The sequence below is a fragment of the Lactuca sativa genome, chromosome 9 (assembly GCF_002870075.4).
Source record: "Lactuca sativa cultivar Salinas chromosome 9, Lsat_Salinas_v11, whole genome shotgun sequence".
In the NCBI taxonomy this organism is placed as follows: Eukaryota; Viridiplantae; Streptophyta; class Magnoliopsida; order Asterales; family Asteraceae; genus Lactuca; species Lactuca sativa.
This window is the reverse complement of record NC_056631.2, coordinates 216,446,803-216,467,671: the sequence shown is the minus strand read 5'-3', so window position 1 is coordinate 216,467,671 and position 20,869 is coordinate 216,446,803. Positions and strand designations below refer to the sequence as shown.

The following is a 20,869-nucleotide window of genomic DNA, read 5'->3' as shown; positions in this document are numbered from 1 at the left end:
GAGTAACAAATTCAGTGACAATTTTTTAGTCGTATTCATAGCTTAATAGAACAAACATTATAACTTATATTTCTCCAGTAATAACTTTTAACACATATATTTTTATTTTTACAGTCAAATATATAAAATTTAATTAAAATTGTTATTATACCTTGATAAATTCGTTTTTTCCTCTTCTGAATTTTAAATCTCTTTAAAATATATTATTTATAAGACACATTCAAAGTTTAATAAAATATTATTTCACTACTTCACATTCTGTTATTTTCATTCATGCATTTAATCATATTTTAACACAAAATTTAAATAAAACACATAACTTATATGGTCCATTATTAGTTTAATACATAAAATTCATAACTTAATACATTTCATTATACACTAATTCACATATTCATAGAAGTCAAAATAAAAATCTACTACCACCACCACCACCAACTACCATATGCCGCCACCAACCACTTATGCCACCGTCGTAACAATCCATCTTTTCAAATCAGATCTGTAAGTAAAATCACGGATTCATAACTTAAATATTATATTCACAACTTAATTAACTAATCAATTCACTAATTTGGAGTTTAATGCAAAATAGTTATAAAAACTAATACATTCTTATATATTTATACTACATAAAAAAATAAATATATTCACAACAAAATTAATACAAACATTAATAAATAAATCTTTTAGATTTTAACACAAAATTAACTAAAAGTTCACAGTTTAATAGAGTCAATTCACAACTTAGCACAATCAATTCATAGTTAATATGCAAAATTTAGAGATTAATATAATAAATTCATTGTTTAGTACACGCAAATTATACATTGATAACCAATTATCAATTTCAAACTTACATTTATATCTTTAGATCTATAGGTTAGTACTTATTTAAAAGTTTATTTACACAAATATTCACAATTTAATCTTTACATATTCAAAATTATAAAATAAGATATGTGTATAATGAAACTTTCATCTTATATTTTAGAAACAAAAAAAAATCATATTAAATTCACAGATTAATATAGTCAATTCACAGATTAATACAGTTAATTCACAGATTAATATAGTTAATTCACATCTTAATACAATCAATTTGCAGTTTAATACACAAAATTCATAACTTAATATAATAAATTTAAAGTTTAATACAAAAAATTATACATTCATGACCATATAACTTAAAACTTACGTTTCAAGACTTGAATTCACAATTTAATAAATCAATTTAAGACTCTCATTCACAATATTTACAACTAAAAAACATACATGATTTTGTGGAAGCATTTCATCAAACACATTGTGTGCACCACATAAATTCATAGTTTAATGGAACATTTCAAGACTCTCATTCACAGTTTAATATAACAGTTTTGGACTCTCATTTATAGTATTCACAGCTTAAAAACATATTAATTAGCTGTAACAACTGACAAAAATTAGATTAAGATGTGAACACCTTTATTAGGTCATAGTGGACCCAATACTCCATCTTAGTATTTTTTTGGGCAAAAACACTCCTAACGGACCAAACCCTTCTTATTGGGCCCTAGTGATGTCGATAACTCCAACCGTAGTATCAACCAAGGAAACCAACGAGGGACAACCTACCCAGACACCCCAAACTCCAAACCTAAGGTCATGAATCGAAAGCAGGGGAACAAGAAAGGAAGCAGATCGACTCAAGGGCCTACCAAAAGGCAACAAGTTGTAGCAGCCCCTAATCCCACTAACCCCCTACCCCAGCACCGAGAAAACTGTATCTTGGAGACCTCCCACTCTGCAGCAAGTGCCGCTGTAACGCCCCAGTTATTTAAATAAATTAATAAATATAAGTCCTGAACTAATTTGTGAAGAATTCTAGAAGTCGGGGGTTAAAAGTGTAAAATCCGAATTTAATTGGTAAGTATTATATAAGACAGGGACTAAATGGTAATTTTTGGGGCTTAATTTGAAGAGATTTTATGGAGTAAGGGGCTGTTGGTAATATTCAGATTTAACTTGTAAAGAATTTTAGAGGTATATATCTCGTGAAACCCTAACCCTAGGGAAGGTATGCAGCCGCCAAACCTTCCTTAAGCATCGGTTGCCATTTTTCCCCACCCTCCTCCTTCACCTCCGATAGCCGCCATCTCCGGAGGACGTCCAGTCGCCACCATCTCCACTGTAGCCGAGAAGAGTCGCTTTGACCGACAAGCCCGGTTGCCGCTGCTACCGCCGTGGTTGAGGAAGAAAACCCCGTCTCTTGTGAGCATCCCAATCGCTGCCATCCATGTTGTTGTTCCGATCAGGCCAAGTCGCCTCTCGGCCACCTTGCCATCAAAGTTCCGCCACCGCGACATGTTGCTGGAGTCGTTGTGTGCAATCAGAGTCACCGGATCGGAGAAGCAAGCCCTGTGTGGGTCAGGAATCGATGCTGTGTGCACCTCCTGCCACCATTAGCTACTTTTGCGCCACCACCATAGTCGTGGTGGGGTACTGTCGTTATCAGTCGCCACTCCGCCGTTGCTAGAGACCATCGTTCAACGATCTCCGCCGCTATTGCCAGTTGTTGTGCCACTGCCGCCTCCAACCACCGTAGGTGGGAGTTTTGGATCCATTTCTCGATCATAGAAGAGTATTTTTCTTAGTGTGTGTTGTTTGTGTGCCATGCTTGGTCGGAAAAGTGAGAAGAAGGGCCACCACCACCGTGAGGTGGTGGCTGCCGCTACGAGCCACCGCTGGCCACCACAGTGTGGTTGTGTGTGTGTTAGTTAGTTAGTTAGTGTGTGTTTATCCTTGAATAAATCATTGTGATTGTAATTTCCAAAAGATTAATGAAAAGAAACTCAAACCACCACCGTAAGGTGGTGGCCGCCGCCGCGAGCCGCCGTTAACCACCACTACCCGAGGTGGTAGTGGGTGGTGCCCCACAAGCAAAACCCTAATGGACCTGGCAATACCTAAATGGGCTTAAAGACTTATTTGGGCCATGTTTGAGTGAAAAACCCTAATTTCAAGTATTTGGGCCTTGGACTTATTGGACCCACTTTTGGGCCATTAAGATTGGATTGTGTGTTAAGCCCAATCACTCCATATCACTTATCTAGTAGAGTAAAGGACTTAATGGATTAAGTCCTTAATGGGTTAAGTGAGAAACACTTACACCTAAATGTCATTTTATGTGAAACCCTAATTTCACTTGGACCTTGAGTTGGGTGTTCCTATTGGGCCTTGGTGATTGGGATAAGAATGGACCATCCAAAAGCAAGCAAATGGACTAGAATAATCTAATGGACTTAGCGTAAGGCCCATGTAAGGAGTTTAGGCCCAATTTGGAAAATTGGGCCATAGTCTGGGCCTTGATGATCATGAGATGTTGGACTATAAGAATGTTAAGTGTTGGACCAAGAATGAATGATTGGGCCTTTGATCAAGACCATGTAGAGACTTGGGCCCAATTGGGAAAATTGGGCCATAGTTGGGCCTTGGTCCATTATTAGACTTTTGGGCCTTTGGTTTGGGCCTTGGGCTGGAGTCAAACTAAGATAGGGGTTAAGTAGTCTTTTACCCAAGTATGGACTTATGGTTATGAGTTGGAACCCAATTATTAATTGGGTGTTATTTTGGTGTTGACAGTACGGGAATCTGTCATCCAACAGCTAGGGTTGAGTCTGTGGGATTTCAGCAGTGTAGGATTGTGTCTACGGGACTTCAGCAGTGTGAGGTGAGTTTCCTTCCAGTAGGAACGGGTCTACGGCCACAATGCCGACCCGTCTAGCTAGCAGTAGTTTTTGGACTTCGGTCCGATGCAGTAGTTCAGGGTGCTTGATGTCTTTGTGATTCAAGCATGTTTTTGTGTTATGTGTTCCGGACTTTTGTTCGATGCAGTATGCAGTATATGTGTTTATGCTAGTAGTGATGATTATGATATGCTATGTTCAGCCAGTTAGTCCGGACTTCGGTCCGATGCATTTAGCCGGACTTCGGTCCGATGCAGGGGGAAAGGCCCCAGTTAGTCCGGGCTTCGGTCCGATGCAGTTTCCGGACTTCAGTCCGATGCAGGGGGCAAGGCCCCAGTTAGTCCGGATTTCGGTCCGATGCGGTGGGCAAGGCCCAGTATGTGCTTTATATGTTATTGTATGGTATGTGGTAGTTTGGGGGAGCTCACTAAGCTTCATGCTTACATTTTCAGTTTTGGTTTCAGGTACTCAATTTTCAAAAGAGGAGCTCGGGAAGATTGTAGTGCACACACCATTTGTTCAACCTGTGATGTTTATACTCTGATATACTTGACAGTTGTTATAATATTTTGAGATACATTGCTTATGATTTTTATATGAGGTTTATTGACTATGGTTTTTATTATTAAATTAAACGAAATTTTCAGACTGTGTTTTTGGGACGTTACAGTCGCTACCATCATCATGGAGTCTGTCGGGAATTGCACTGCAATAGGTGCAACAAGAAGGGGCACATCTCCTGCTACTGTAGGAGCTCGGCCCCATGCGTCACTCCAACCCTCAACCCAGAAGTAAGTCCAGTATGCTACGCATGCGGTGAGACGGGACACTTCAAGAGGAATTGTCCAACAGAGAAGAATGACGGAGGACCGGGAGGAGTTTAACAATGGGACATGATGAAGCAACAAGGAACCCTACTGGGGTTACCGGTACATTTCAAAACAACAAAAATTAAGCATCGCATTTTCACAAAATTTTTGCCAATTAAAAATCATAATCATAAAGTACTCCCTCATCCGAACTAATCATACCCTTCGTAGGAAAACTAAAGAGCCTTGCGAAAGTTATGATAACTTAGTGTAAACGTAAGGTCGTGTGTAATTAAGATTCTACAAACTTCGAGTGCCTAGACCCGCCTAAATTCTTATTCCTTGGTTGACTGTGGATTTACGATATAACCACTCAGTCTACAACCTTTTCAATCTTGAATTACGTACGACTAAGCTACATCGAACCATCATAGAGAGGTCTAATAGAAATCAGACTATGAAATCACATCGTTTATACCAAGGCACTCATATTTCTAGGGCACCCAAAAATTTAGACCGAGACAACCACAGTAGTAATACCAAGAACGAAATGGGTGACTTTACAAATGTGTACATAGAACACACTATCATTTCAAACAATTATCCATTTCAGATCAATCCAACACCTATTACAATAAGGAGCCCAACGATGTCAATTGAGATGAGATGACTTGATCCTCGCCATACGAAATTCATGTACCAACAAGACTCTTCACCTTAACCAATCAATTAACGCGACCCCTACAACTTGTAAAGACAATACTCGAATTATCTCGAGCATCTAGACCCTTAGGTACCCGTGCAAGAAATACCACGCTCTCTCCAAGCCCATAGTAGGAATAAGAAACAAGGAGCAAGGGACACCAAGGATAACCTAGAGATTTATAAACCCCCCTAATATGTTTCCAAATCCCTTTCGGAAACATCACCTACATGCCAAGTTGAGTTCGGAGATCGACTCAACTCATGGAGCCATTCTCGTAGCCAGACCACCAAGACCACTTAGCACCAACATAAACACCGAAGGTATCCGGTAGATGGAACAACTCAGTAAGTATGAGGTTATCAAACCAAGAATTGAGCCTTGGAGAACGCCTATCCAACTCATAAATAGGAAAGGCTAAGTGTACATAGGACCACTGACTACTAAGGATCAAATGAACCCATCCTCAAGGATCGATATCTCCTATCCCAATTCAAGGATTTACTCGACCTACTGGGAGAAACAAGCAAAGATCAACCTTCCACTAGTTCAAAACCTCATAGTAAGAGACTCCCATGGCAACCTAAGAAGTATGAGTCCAACTATACCGCACACAACCTTAACTTGGTGACAATAAGTGTTCACATTAAAGTTTAGGAGACGCTACTTAGGGAACATCAAATACACAAATCCAAAATAGTCATAACCACCCATTCACCTTGCCATATAAGACTCAAAGGCGGAATACCTCTGTGTTAGGCTGAGATAACCAATACCCAACTAACCAAAGGTACAAAGTCAAAGGCCGGTAGTAAAGGTACACAAGATCACTAAGCAAGGACTTAAATTCTCCTAGGAACGAAGAGAGTAGACCAAACCAAGACACCTACACCTTATCCTTAGAACTCGAGATACTGCTTTAGAACGAATTTCGAGACGAAATTCCCTCTAACGGGGGGATGATGTCACAACCGACAAAAATTAGATTAAGATGTGAACACCTTTATTAGGTCATAGTGGACCCAATACTCCATCTTAGCATTTTTTTTGGGCAAAAACACTCCTAACGGACTGAACCCTTCTTATTGGGCCCTAGTGGGCCAATAACCCCTCAACTTAGTTCTTTTGGGCCATAAGACTCTCTTAGTGGACCTTATTGGGCCATAAACAATCTTCTAGACCTTATTGGGTCGTAAACCCAATTCCCTTATCAATTTGGACCGTAAACCCAATAAAGAGGGTCCAATGGGCCGAAAACCTTTATATTGGGCCTTAAAATTTCAAGAACAATCAATATAAGCCCAAAACACTCTTTCTTTCACCTTTTCTTTCCCATTCTCGGTTATTATAAAAAAATAATAATAAATGAAAAGTGATGGTTAAAACAAGTGACACCTCACTTTGGCACCACATATAACAATGCTCATTACCTTGCATGTATTTAGGCTTGATTGTTTGTCCAACTTACATCCATGCAAGTTGAATTAACCACCATACATCTAGGTTGAATCTCTCTCTCTCTCTCTCTCTCTCTCTCTCTCTTTCTCTCCTCTCTTCATTTTCTCGGCCCCTCCCCCCCTCTCCACTCCATTCCCAAACTTCATCTCCAACATATTTTCTCTCAACAACCAAAAACTCTCTCATCATTTTCTTCAAAATTCGTGGGTGGTGGTGCAATCCTCAAGATTTTGTTCAAGTATCATAACTTGGTAAGTCCATATTCATCTCTAGATGTTATATATTTCAAATCTATGCTAAGATCCTTCCTCTTACAACTTCATTTTCGTGATTTTGGACCTTAGAACCACCTCCATCTCAAGATCTCACCAAAAAATCAAGCTAGGTTCAAAATTTCATCATCATCTTCTTCTACATCTCAAAAACCCCCAAGGTGAGCTTCATACCCCCTTGTTTTCGGTTTTATAATGTTTTTTTGGGGAGAATACAAGTGCTTTTGCGTTAGATCTATGTATATATGCATGTTTATGTGTTTAACTTTTAGATCTTTACTTGAAAATGAAGTTTATCACTTGGATCTTCATATAAACCTTGAGAAAAGTATGTATCCTCACATATAATACTTGTAAACTTGTAGATCTGGGATTTATCCACTTAAAATAGCAAAAACAAGTGTTGTGAACAAACTTAGATAACTTAAACTCAAAAATCAGCCCTTGACAGAAAAGTTTTAGTCCAATCTCGAACTGTTTTGACCTCCTTAATGGTAATATTTTTAAAAACTGTTTTACATGTAAACAATTCAGGTTATTACCTTTAAAATGACTACTCTCACGTTTTCATACAATTTTTCTACTATTTTTGGCGAATTTTACAAAACTGCCTATCAGATTTGAAATAATTTCGGACCAACCTGTAAAGGAGAGCAATTTCACACTTGTTAGAGGCCAATAAAAATTATGCGAAATTTTTTGAACAAAGTAAACAAAATTTCCAAACTTCCAGAATTTACGGATCCAAATTTCGACTTACGATGATTTTTCTACAAATTTTCCAACAACTAGGTCAGAAAAGCCAAAAACAAGAAAAATGTGTATTTCACAAAAATCAAGCAAAAAAAATGATAATTTGAACAAAAATGGGTTTAAAATGTTATTTTTATCACAAACTAGTCAAAAACACAAGTTTTAAAGAAAATGGGGGCTAAAATGTTATTTTTATTATAATTGGGCCTTAATTGAAAACTTTGTGGCTTATTGGGCCAAGAACGTCATTTTTACAAAAAGTGGGCTTTTTATATCAATTTTTGTAAATAATCGAGCTAAATAAACAAAACAATAACAAACGGGTTAAAAACGATATTCTTATCCTTATTGGGCCTGGAAATAATATACATGTTTAGTGGGTCTTAGTGTCCTTTTACATGTATATTGGGCTCAGGGTAGACATTCATATTCCTTTTGTGCCTGGAAATAATAGATACGTATAGTGGGCCTTAGTGGTCCACTTACATGTTTATTGGGCCTGAGAATGAGTTTTATATGTGTTCTTCTTTCTTTTCCGTGTAAATTTTCGATTATGGATCTAGTGAGACTTGTCGGTTGGCATCTTTGAGTGTACAATCGTAGCCTGTAGTTATAACCATAGTTTCCTGGAGGGAAAGCGGGAGTTTGTGTACAGATCTATACGGGGGTGAAACCCCACACCTGAGTTGTTCGCTACAGTTAGACTAGGCCAGTCTAGGGTGACAAAAACCTTATCCTATTCCGTAGGCGTCCTAAAGACGCAAAGACAGTCGAAATTGTCATTATTTAGTATGGTTATGACGACTCGCTTAGAGGAATTAACGTTATAAGATTTACGGGAAACCATCCTATGTTCTTTTTGGATAAAACGGAAAACCATCCTATATTCTTTTTGGATAAAACGGGAAACCTTCTTTTTGATGAAACGGAAATCTATACGCACTGGTACCCAACCATGGGGGTTGAGATTCCAGCATCATCTAACGCAGACAACATCGGGTTGTCTGGAAATCATTCTCCTTCTATTTTTTTGTAAACATTAACACACATGCATTCATATAAGATCGGACACAAATATTTCAAACCATTTCTTATTAGAAAATATCGGATTTTTGAATGCACTATGAAAACGATTCTAAACAAGTACAAAAATCATTTTTACTTAAAATTGCTTATGAATAGGTAAATTTAAATAGATCCAAACCACATCTGAACAGATCTGATGCATTAGAGGTTGGTGATGGAGCTGGTGGAAAGTCGTCGGAGGTTGGTGGTAGACTAGATCTGGACCACATCTGAAGAGATAAGCCATATTTAAATAGATCCAAACCACATCTGAACAAATCTAAGTGAATCTAGCGGTTATGTTAGTGCTTGTTGGAGCATATCTGAAACATGAAACAAGGAAGGTAATTTAGTGGTGTCTGATTTCGATTTTTGATAGTAGAAGAAGAAACAACGGTGGTGGTTCACCAAAATAGCGGAAAAGTCATCGCATCAGTAGTTCCAGATCTAAAATTCTGGCGACGGGAAAAGTTTTAATCGTCGATGGTCGGAGGCCGCCACCGACGGTGGTGGATGTGGTGATGTTCATCATAGATGGTCAAAGGAGATGAGTGGATACATGTTTTGTTTTTGGAGAATAATGAGGAAATGATATCAGGTCTAGCATATGGAATATGTTTTCTCAAAAAGACTGTTTTTTCCTTATTGGTTTTTATCATTTACAAAAACTTAAAAAAAAAAGAATCAAATACTAGAATCATATATATATATATATATATATATATATATATATATATATATATATATATATATATATCTGAGGGTTCAATTCAGTAAAAAAAAAGTTAAGAATGAAAGAATGAATCGGGGCCACTCATTTCGAATATGCCGCTTAAGCGTTCCAGCATACCGGGCCGACAGAGCAAGTCATATTCATATATGAATACATATATTCATATATGAATAAGTATAGCGGAACTGGGTATTTATATATGTACATGGTGGTGGGGTGGTGGCGGAGATGGTGGTGGTTGGTAATGTTAGTATTGGTTGTAGATGGTTAAGTTAGATAACCCGAGAACTCTTCATCTAAAGCTTTATTGCACGGTTCTTGTTTGATTTATTGCTTTCGGGTGGACCATCTATTTGACTTTCTATCTGATCCTTGGCTACTTATGACTTTATGTATTGTATGGAATACCAGAATCTGGCCCATGAAACTTGTATGTAAGACCAAGATTTGGCCCTTGGCATTGCAGGGAAAGACCATGGAGGGAACTATGGAAACCGTATGAAAGACCATGGCAGGAACCATGTCAAGAAAGACTACAATGGAGGCTATAACAATGAAAGTGATTATAAGACTGTGGTAGGGCTACAATATTCACATGATATGTATTGGCATATATGATATATATATATATATATATATATATATATATATATATATATATATATATATATATATATATGTGTGTGGATAGGATATTTGGTTGTTCGGCGCTAGAGTCAAGGACCTTGCTTTGTATGTATTGTATGTATGGTGGAATATGTGGTATACTGGGGAACTCACTGAACTTTATGCTTATAGTTATGGATAAAATGTTTTGCAGGTTGTTTGTCAGAAGATTTCAACAGGATTGTACACATGTTATAACGTCCCAAAAATTAAGAGGTAAAAATTTCATTTTTAATACAATCAAAACACGAATTATCTTTTATTCATATATTTAAAAGTATTTCATAATAAAATAGTCATCAAAGTACAATCTCAAAATCATTACAATGCGAAAACATGGGTGGATGCGTTGCGATCATGTCGTTCCCTTCTCTTTCAAACCGGAAGTACCTGAAACCATAACCATAAAAACTGTAACTACAAAGTTTAGTGAGTTTCCTAAAATACCACATACCATACATACCATTGGGTCTAGCCCTCACATTAGGCCCAATCCACCATAATGGGCCTTGCCCGATCATACAAATGCAAAAGTCACAAAGATAGTTAACACCATACATAACATACAATGGGCCTAGCCCTTCCTGATCCATGGGCCTAGCCCAATATACCATGCAATAGTCACAAAGACAACTAGCATAACATATTATAGTGGGCCGACATTGGTACCTTCAACCACGAGTACGGTGAGGAGACTCACCTCAATCTGCTGATAATCAAATAACCACTCGGTTGTTAAACCGGATAACCTCACACCAACCGACAAAAAATACCACCTTAATTAATAATTAACCCGATAACCCAAAATCTGAGGCCCGTTCCATAATCTAATTTCCTAAAGGGTAAAAGACCATTTGACCCTTTTCTTACTTGGCCCAAAACCAAGATCCAACACATTTACAAAAAAGCCCAAATCCCTAAATGGCAACCTAAAGCCCAAAATGGCCCAACTTCTTAATTGGGCCCAAAAACCATCATGAGACCAATACCAAGAAAGCCCACAAACTATCCATGACCCAAAGTCAGAAGTCCAATGGCCCAACAATGCCTAAACCTTAAAAGGCCCAAAATGACATTCTGGGGAGTACACCCTGCGTACCAGAATGGTACGTACCGTGCACTCACCCTCGAAGCACAAATTACAAATTGCTAAAGCACGCCACCCTCATTATGCCGCGCGTACACCTGTACGCCCAACGTACTCTTCAGAAGGCCAAATGTAACACCTCAAATTTTAGACCAAAATTTTCATTTCTAACTTACCAAAATCAAAGTTTCACAACCAAGTTATCAATTACATAATTATCCCAAAACAACCGGTATCACAAATATCAGATTTCATAAACATTTCCCAGTAGTAAATCTCCCATCGTGTGTGTACAATCAAACCTTCGCCTTCCCGTGGCCCTCGGAAGTACCCGCCGCATATAAATCAACAATTGTAAGTACGAAGCTTAGTGAGTTCTCTAAGATACCACATACAACACAACATAAAATAAACAACTATGGCTTATCAGCAACCCTAGGGACTATCAGCAGTCCCAATGAGCTAACAGCACGTCCTGTGGGTTATCAGCAACTCTAGTTGGCTATCAGCATCCTTAATCTCATATAACTAGCATAACAACTAGACTCAACTGGTCATCATAAATACAACTATTCTACCACACAAGTAAGAATAAGTGAAGAGACTCACTTGATACTGACGACACATAAATCTAACACCCGAACTGCCGGATCTAGACTCTACCTAGTCAACAAAATAATTACGCTAATTAATAGTTAAGGTCCAAAACTCACTCGCGAGTCCAAATCCTACGGATAAACCTTCTAAGGGCAAAAGGACCATTTTACCATTCTCATGGTCTAAAACCCTAAATCTTGACTAAGGGTCAAAGTCAACAAAAGTCAACTCTCAACGAGTACGCTGAGCGTACCAATCCTTATGTTGGGCGTACAACAAAGCCAACTTTCATCGAGGAAGGATCAAGCTACGCTGGCTGTTTTTGCGTTGTTGTGGAGATTTTTAGGCCAAAGTGTCTTATGTATAATTACAATTTTTACAAAAATAGTCGATGTATAACATTTTTTTGCTTATGTGGTATAAGGCAATATTTTTATTTTTAAGAGATTTAACAACCATTCGGTTAGCTTGTTAAGTCCAAGGACCAATGTTGTTACCGAACAATGCAAGTAAGGACCATCCATGACCAAATCACAATACTAGGACCAAAACTCATGATTTGGGCAAACCACAGTAAACTGTAGTTTACTCTAATAATTACATACAAATGCAATAACCATAATAACTGTATATAAAAAATCCCTAACCGAATCATATGTTAAATTATTTCTAAAAATTATGTTTAATATTCTCAATTTACAATAAATAAACTCTAACCGGATCATATGTTAAAGTTAATATAAACGAAAGGTAGGATTTCAATCAACAACTACCAAACCAAAAAACAAAACATTTCAACATCATAAACAAGTTTTCAATGATGCCTTGTGAACTTGTGCTACATCAACACCTGTTTCTGTAACCTCATTTTTCATTTTTGATATTTTTGAAACCATAAATTCTTTACACTTGGACACTGAATCAACCAATGCCAATAACTCATCACCACACATTTCAACTTCTTCTTCATTTCGCATCATTGTTTCCTTTAACTTCACTTTTGAACTCTTCACAAATGCATAACACACATTATTGTTAATATCCATTCCTCATCATTGTTTCAAATAACTAACATAAAAAATAAAAAATAAATTGAGAAACTACCTCAACAAGTTCACGAGCTTCTTTTTCAACAACATCCACTTTATAAGACTTGGCTTTAAACTTCTCTACCAATTTCCGAGCTTCCATAGCACATTGTGAGGTGTAATCTTGTGTTTCTTTCTTTATCAAACTTATTCGAGTTTCCACCTGATCAATAATAGCAATGTACTTATAACTCTACACTCATAATAGCAATGTACTTACATTTCCTTAATGATAGCAATATGTAACAAGTAAAGTACATTGCCCATATTGGTAGCAAGAGTAAAGTCCATTGTTATTCTCCACAATCAAACATTCCTAAATGTTTGCAAAAAGACTTATAAAAAACAATAGTTGGGACTTACTTCCTCAATTTGTGATTTAAGTACAAGAATACGATTTCTTTTTGCATCAATCTTTGCATTAATGTCACGGGATAATTGCTGAAGAGATATCAAACTTTCAAGATTTTCCATTGAACTTTTCTTTACATCATCACTAGCAGACTTTAGTGCAGGTTTCAGTGTTGACTTATAATCCATCCCAAGAACCTCAACAGGTGTTAACCCTTTTGCATTCAGATCATACTGGAAGTCATTTCCTAGTTTCAACCTAAAAGAAACCAAAAATATCAATAAGGTTGTGATAATTGATAAAGATCATTCGTATGTCAAAAAAAGTGTACCTCTGTATAGTCTGGTTGCATTCAATCTGAAGTGCTTCGAGCTCCTTTAGGTTTGTCCCCATGGCAGCATCAAGATCCCAATACTTTTCCTCCCATTTGTTCCTTTCAATCTCAGCCTTTCCAATATCTCTTTCCACTGATTGTAACTCTCTCTTCAACCTCTCTGCTTCTCTCATATTCATACCCTGTTCTTCCACTTTCTTCTTCAACTCTTCATTCTCCTCACACATCCTAATCCTATCCTCTGTTTTAATTCCCAATTCCTTCTCTTTTTCTTCCATTAGCTTCTCCATAGCCACAACATGTGTCTGCAACTGTTGGATTAATTCATTGAACTTCTTAATATCCTTTTCCAGCATCCTCTGTTCCTCCTCCTTTGATTCCCTCAGTGATGGCCCAGACTTTATTGACTCTAGCTTTGCCTCCAAATCCTTCACATCTTCTAATTTCATCTTTATATTCTCCTCCAGAAAGCTTTTCTCCTGTTATCAACGTTTTAGGAACCCAAATTAGCATAAGTAACGAACTTTTAGGTATTTGATTAAACGAAGAAAAGTGACATTATTACCTGTTGTCACTTCTCCATGATATTTTCATCATCGTATCCCCTTAAGCAATCCATGTAAGTATTCAGAGTATAATAGAACAGACTGTCTCCAGAAATTGACTGTGATTGAGTGGAATTTACAAGGTGCTCGTTGTACATTGCAATCTGTAAAAGCCAATGAAGAATCGCTAAAACAGTAGGAAACACGTGATCAGTTCCAGGGGATTTTAAGGCCGACTTGCTAATCTTAATCGGGCAATTCAAGTATTTCAAAACCATAAGCAAATCATCCTCCATCTTATTACTAGGCAGATAATCGAGACGCGTGAGAACGAATTTTAGGGTGTCGTTGATGTCTTTGCTGGTTGGGAGGGATTTAAGTTTGAAGGAGATCGGGAAGGAATGTTCGGAGAGGTAGGAATTGATGGCGGAGATAGCGTGGCTTTGGTTGGATCGGGTTTTAATGACGACGGCGGAGGCTGAACGGCGGTGATTAACGCCAGAGTAGCAAGAAGAGGGACGGCTACCAGAGAAAACACCCTCAGAATCTCGGCGGGTTCCTCCGCCGCCGACATTGAACTTCAACGGATCTACAGGTGTTGGAGTCGAGAGGCGGTGGTCGGGTACAAAGCCCTCCGTTGAAGGGTGGCGTCCGGTGGGGCCTCTCATTTGATAACTAATTGTTTTTTTTCCCGCCCTAGAGATTTTTGAATTAGTAACCCGTAGCTGAGGTTGATACCGGCAAGGTATAAATTGCCACGATTCTGTGTAAATATCATTAAGATAATAACATATATATGGTAACAAACCATATAAAGTTTTTTTTTAAAAGGTATATTGGTTGTTAAGATATTGTATTGTTCTTAGTAAAAATGATGTAGATATGAGAGAAAAAAAAAAAAAAAAGCTAGTAACCTTGATTAGGATTTTAAAATCTTAACCCGATTTGGATCTCACATGTTTGGTCTTTATTATATATCCGGACCTCAAAAATTCATCCATTGAACTTGAAATCCAACATCGCACATTGCAAGAAGTCTTTATACAACATCATCATTTCATTATACTTATTTCAAATTAAGTAGCGTATCGTTACAATCATGTAATTTCATTGTGATCTAATGCTTTAGCATCACCATTTCTACAAAAGATGTTTTTTTCCCGTTTGCAACAACAATATTTATGGTTAATGCATCAAAAGTTAAAGTTAATTCCACCACCGATGTCTTAATCAAAATGCATAAGTTATCATGGGTACCACACAAACAATACCTTGTGAGCAAATTTGGAAACTAGTTTTGTAGGATCTTCTAATCATGATCTTGCAAAATGAAAAACAATTTTAAATAAGATATTGATCTTAAGAACTTGAAAAAGAACATTGAACTAAATGAGGAGTGTTAAAAGGTAATAGTTTTTTAAGTGATCATTATAACTGGTAGTAATAGGTTTTCTAGGCTTTTGAAGCCACGGTAGTATGCGACATGTCTAAATGGAAACATTTGGGTAGGGGTAACAATTCTCGACACGACACGAAAGATAACACGAACTCGACACGCAAATGAACAGGTATGGGTTGGAGATTGCAACTCGATTAATTTAATTGAATGAGTAATGTTAGGGTCCAAACTTTCAACATGAAAATGATATGTATATTTATATTCAAATTCTTTTAATATTTTAGGTAACTAAACATGCCCAAAACAAAAAATAAAAGAAAACTTTGAGTTTAGTCATTTTGTAATGTGGAAGCCGCTAATTAGCCGCCCCACTTGATATTTATTTTTAGTTTTCACCTTTTTGTTAATATTCTATACTTCACACTCTCATTCCCCCCTTCTCCTCCCAAACTACTACTTCTTCATGTTTTTCACTTTTCCTTTTCCACTGTTACCTAATCTTAGGTGTTGTTTGTTATTTTGAAGCAAAAATTCATAAAGTTTGCGGATCACCTCTGCAACCCTCTGCAGTAGAAGAGGTGGACCAAACGGCTGCAGACTGTAATTAGAAGCGTGTTTGTTTTTGTTAACATCTGCAGGCTGTTGCAGACATTATGTAACAACGTAAATTTTCAAAACAAATTTTCATTTCTTTAAAACATAATTTCACTTAAGACAAACCATAAAATCCAATGTAACATGGTCATAATACAAAACATATCAAATCCCAAGATCAAACATATCCAATCCGCCTGTGTGTGTGTGTATACGAGTCATGCCGGCGCCTTCCCACGGTCCTCACTAGTACCTGAAACACATTACACATAAACACTGTAAGCAAGAAGCTTAGTGAGTTCCCCAATATACCACTTACACACATACGCCTTTCCAGGCCATACTCCACACGACCTTCCGGTCCATGTGTCTCAGGGGACTTCCGTCCCAACCCGGTAAACCTTCCGGTCCTACCCGTGTTGACCTTCCAGTCCATAACTCCCTGACCTTCCGGTCCACATCATAATGCCTTTCGGCCCATATCATAATGCCTTGCGGCCCATATCAAGCATATCATACATATCACATACATAGCGCATACAAAACAGGCAACTCATAGCATATAATGCATATATCTCATAGCATACCAGACCTTCCGGTCACACATAGGTACCCTTCCAGGTACAGTATAGTGAGAAGACTCACCTCGTATGATGTCTAGTATCTCATGTGCTCGATATCTCTGAATCCCAAAACAACGACCTAGCCTCGCCTAATCACAACAAGTAATAATTTCAAATCATTAACGGCTCTCAAGGCTATACTACATCCCTTTCCACAATTCCACAGAAGGGTAAAAGACCATTTTACCCCTCCCTGACTCAAAAGTCCACATGTTGACCAAAACCCTAAAAGTCAAAAGCAAGCAGTACGCGGGGCGTACCCTTGCACTCCAGAATCGGGGAACGCGACCCCCTACGTGGCGCGTACTGGGATTACGCCCAACGTAAATCCCAGTTTCCTACTTTCTTCATTTTAGGTCTTAACCAGTTAAGACATAATCTCACATTCCAGATCTGGCCATTCTAATACCTCTTAATCCATAAAGTCGAAACCTTTAAGCCTTTGCATGGCTATAAAGGTTCCCACACCTTCTAACACCTTTCCTTTCTCCTCCAAAAGTCTAGATCCCATGCATGGCCCAACATATACGTCCAAGATTGCATTTTTATGAACATACAACTCATATAGTCCTGAAATATGATAGATCTAGGCCAATGGAGACTAGTTGCTCATAAAGTCTCCATCTTGCGACCAAAAACCCTAGAATTTGGTCCAAGAAGCACACAAGGCTATATCTCTGAATCCCGAAACAACAACCTAGCCTCGCCTAATCACAACAAGTAATCATTTCAAATCATTAACGGCTCTCAAGGCTATACTACATCCCTTTCCACAATCCCACAGAAGGGTAAAAGACCATTTTACCCCTCCCTAACTCAAAAGTCCACATGTTGACCAAAACCCTAAAAGTCAACAAAAGTCAACAGCAAGCAGTACGCGGGGCATACCCTTGCACTCCAGAATCGGCGAACGTGACCCCTTACGTGGCGCGTACTGGGATTACGCCCAACGTAAATCCCAGTTTCCTACTTTCTTCATTTTAGGTCTTAAACAGTTAAGACATAATCTCACATTCCAGATCTGGCCATTCTAATACCTCTTAATCCATAAAGTCGAAACCTTTAAGCCTTTGCATGGCTATAAAGGTTCCCACACCTTCTAACACCTTTCCTTTCTCCTCCAAAAGTCTAGATCTCATGCATGGCTCAACATATATGTCCAAGATTGCATTTTTATGAACATAAAACTCATATAGTCCTAAAATATGATAGATCTAGGCCAATAGAGACTATTTGCTCATAAAGTCTCCATCTTGGGACCAAAAACCCTAGAATTTGGTCCAAGAAGCACACAACACAAATAACAAGGCAAGTTCTGAACTTTATACCTCAGGAAGAAGCTCCAACCTTTGTAGACCTTAGATCTACTCTTGTCCACCAACTTCTAGCTCCTACAATGGCCTCCTCTTCTCTTTCACCACCTTGAAATGGCACTTTGAAGCTTAGAACACTCACACACAAGCTAAGGACGAAGAGAGTACTCTCTTAGGGTTTCTTTCTGTGAGGTGGTGGTTGAGAGACATGGTCATCTCATTCCTTTTATAGCCCTCAAGTCATATTAGGGTTTTGCATCTGGGCCGGTTACGCCTGACGTAACCTTAGGTACGCCCAGCGTACCCAGATGAATCCGCGTATAAAATAAGCGCGTGAGTACGCGCAACGTACTCCTTAGTACGCCCAGCGTACTCACAAGCTTAGCATTTTCATAAAGGGACCTAACATGACTACTTGGAAAAGAAGAAGGGTTAAATGGTTGAACCTGAATTTCGGGATGTTACACATTAAAGATTTAAAATAAACCAATTTAATAAACCGAAAATAGTTTTTAGAAAAAACATATTGTTAGGGTTACTAAAAATATTCCAATTCAGAAGTTTTATTTGTTTGTAATGAGTAGATTTTCTCAATAATATTAAATGACTTATATATATATATATATATATATATATATATATATATATATATATATATATATATATATATATATATATATATATATATATATATTTTCAAACTCAATATATTTCGCAAATCCATTTTATGTTCGATTTAATTAAATATTAATTTTTATTTTTTTACTTTTTTAGAGTGACAATTAAATATTAATTAATTTTATTGAGATGAGGAAACAAGCGAAAAATTGATTTAAATATGATATCTTGCCAATATTTTGGCTTATATAAAAGTTAATATAATATATAAATTTTGGTATATAATATCCTGCCAAAATATCGGGTTTCCATTTTGCATTTTTTTTTTATGTATATTCGATTTTGAATAACTCTAGTTATGATAAACTGTAACTAATGGACGCTATGAATTATAATATTTACATTATAAAAACCAAAAAATGTGTAATGCCTAATTTAATATTATTAATATAATAAGAAGTTATGTTTTTTTTTATCTTAAACCTTAAGCGCATGTTTGACAATTGACAATAATTAAAAAAAAAATGATTTTTATACAAGACAATGCATATTTTTGTTTAAATTAGATAAGACGGGTAGGTTATATTTTGAGGTAGTTTTTTGTTTATGAATTATATTTTTGTGCTCCATGCGGCCATTTTTTTTGGGGGGTTGGGTTCTTTTTAGGTTTAGGTGGGAAGAGGTATAACAAGCAAGGTTCTAAATGGCGTGAGGCGTGGCGTGACGGCAAGGTCAAGCCTCAAGCTTAACGAGCCATGACGAGCCATGACGTTTTTCAAGGCGTGATGTAAGACGGCGACTTTGTATTAATTTAAAATTATATTACCACATAAATATAAATTTATATTAAATATAACTACTTTTTAGAAGTGTTAGATCAATAACTAATAATAAAAAGTTAACAAAAACCACAATACCTATATCTCCGATTTGAAAAGACATAACAAAGAGCAAAAAACTGTGTCTCAAACGAAAAAATACGCGCCATAACACGCCATGGTGCGCCATATCACGTCTTGCCATGCGCCACGCCTAACAGCAACGTTATGAAGTTTTTCGTAACGGCGAAGCCACACCTCACGCCATGACGCGCCTTTTAGAACATTGATAACAAGTGCTTCCCCAAGAAGCACACGGACAGAGGTTTTACGCCCCGAAGACTTCCGAAAAACAAACTGTTGCGGGACAAAAAGTGTTGTGCATGTGCTGCGCCATGCAACAGTAAGAGTTTTGAAGATGTTTCTTTTGTAAAAAAACAGACACCACCTTACTCTTTCAACCTATTTAGTATTTCTATCTAGCACGACACAACATATTTACAAGGTTTAAACCCTACACTTGCCAACCCTACACGAAAATAAATGGGTTCACACGACATGATATGATAATTAAATGAGTTGGGTTATGGTCAAACTATCTCAACACATTTAAGTTTTAACCCTACAAGGACACGAAACAACATGACAATGTTTGGGGCATGATGAGATTACCATTAGGTTTTTCTTCCATCAACTTAAACATTTTTATAGAATTTATCCTTAGATGGTTTTGATCCCTTTTAATAGTGACTCCACATGAATATGTAATCTAGAAATAGAAATCATTTGATTCAACTTTTAGGTTAGTTTTTGCATACTTTTTTATGACTGAATTTTTTTTCATCCGTTTCCCCAAGAATATAAACATTGTAGTGGTCATTCAAAGTTCGGGTGACTTGCTTTATATGCAATATTTTTTTGTACTATCAACCAATATATCATTTATGAAGTGGCATAAAACTTTTTTGTTGGCATGTGGATGATGGGACACAATTGTGCGTTAAGTGTAGGGTAGTAAACGACTCGAAAGAACAAAAATAAGGGATTGTTCATGTTCGTTCGTTTAAGTTAGCCGAACAAATGAATGAACATGAACAAATAAATGAACGATTTTTCTTGTTCATGTTCGTTCGTTTAACAAATTACATTATTTATGTTCGTTCGTTTATTTTTGTGAGCATGCTTAACGAACATAAATGAACGAAGATAAACAAAAGACAATTGAACATATATGAACATAAACGCACATATAATATAGTAATGTAATAAAAAACAATTGAACATATATAAACATAAATAAACATCAACGAACAT

The 20,869-nt window shown here is 37.1% G+C and overlaps 1 pseudogene; it reads right to left on the bottom strand.

Annotated features, from left to right (window-relative positions):
• Positions 1-13,295: 13,295 nt before the first annotated feature.
• Positions 13,296-15,057, bottom strand: LOC111919258 (kinetochore protein NDC80 homolog; annotated as a pseudogene).
• Positions 15,058-20,869: the final 5,812 nt, after the last annotated feature.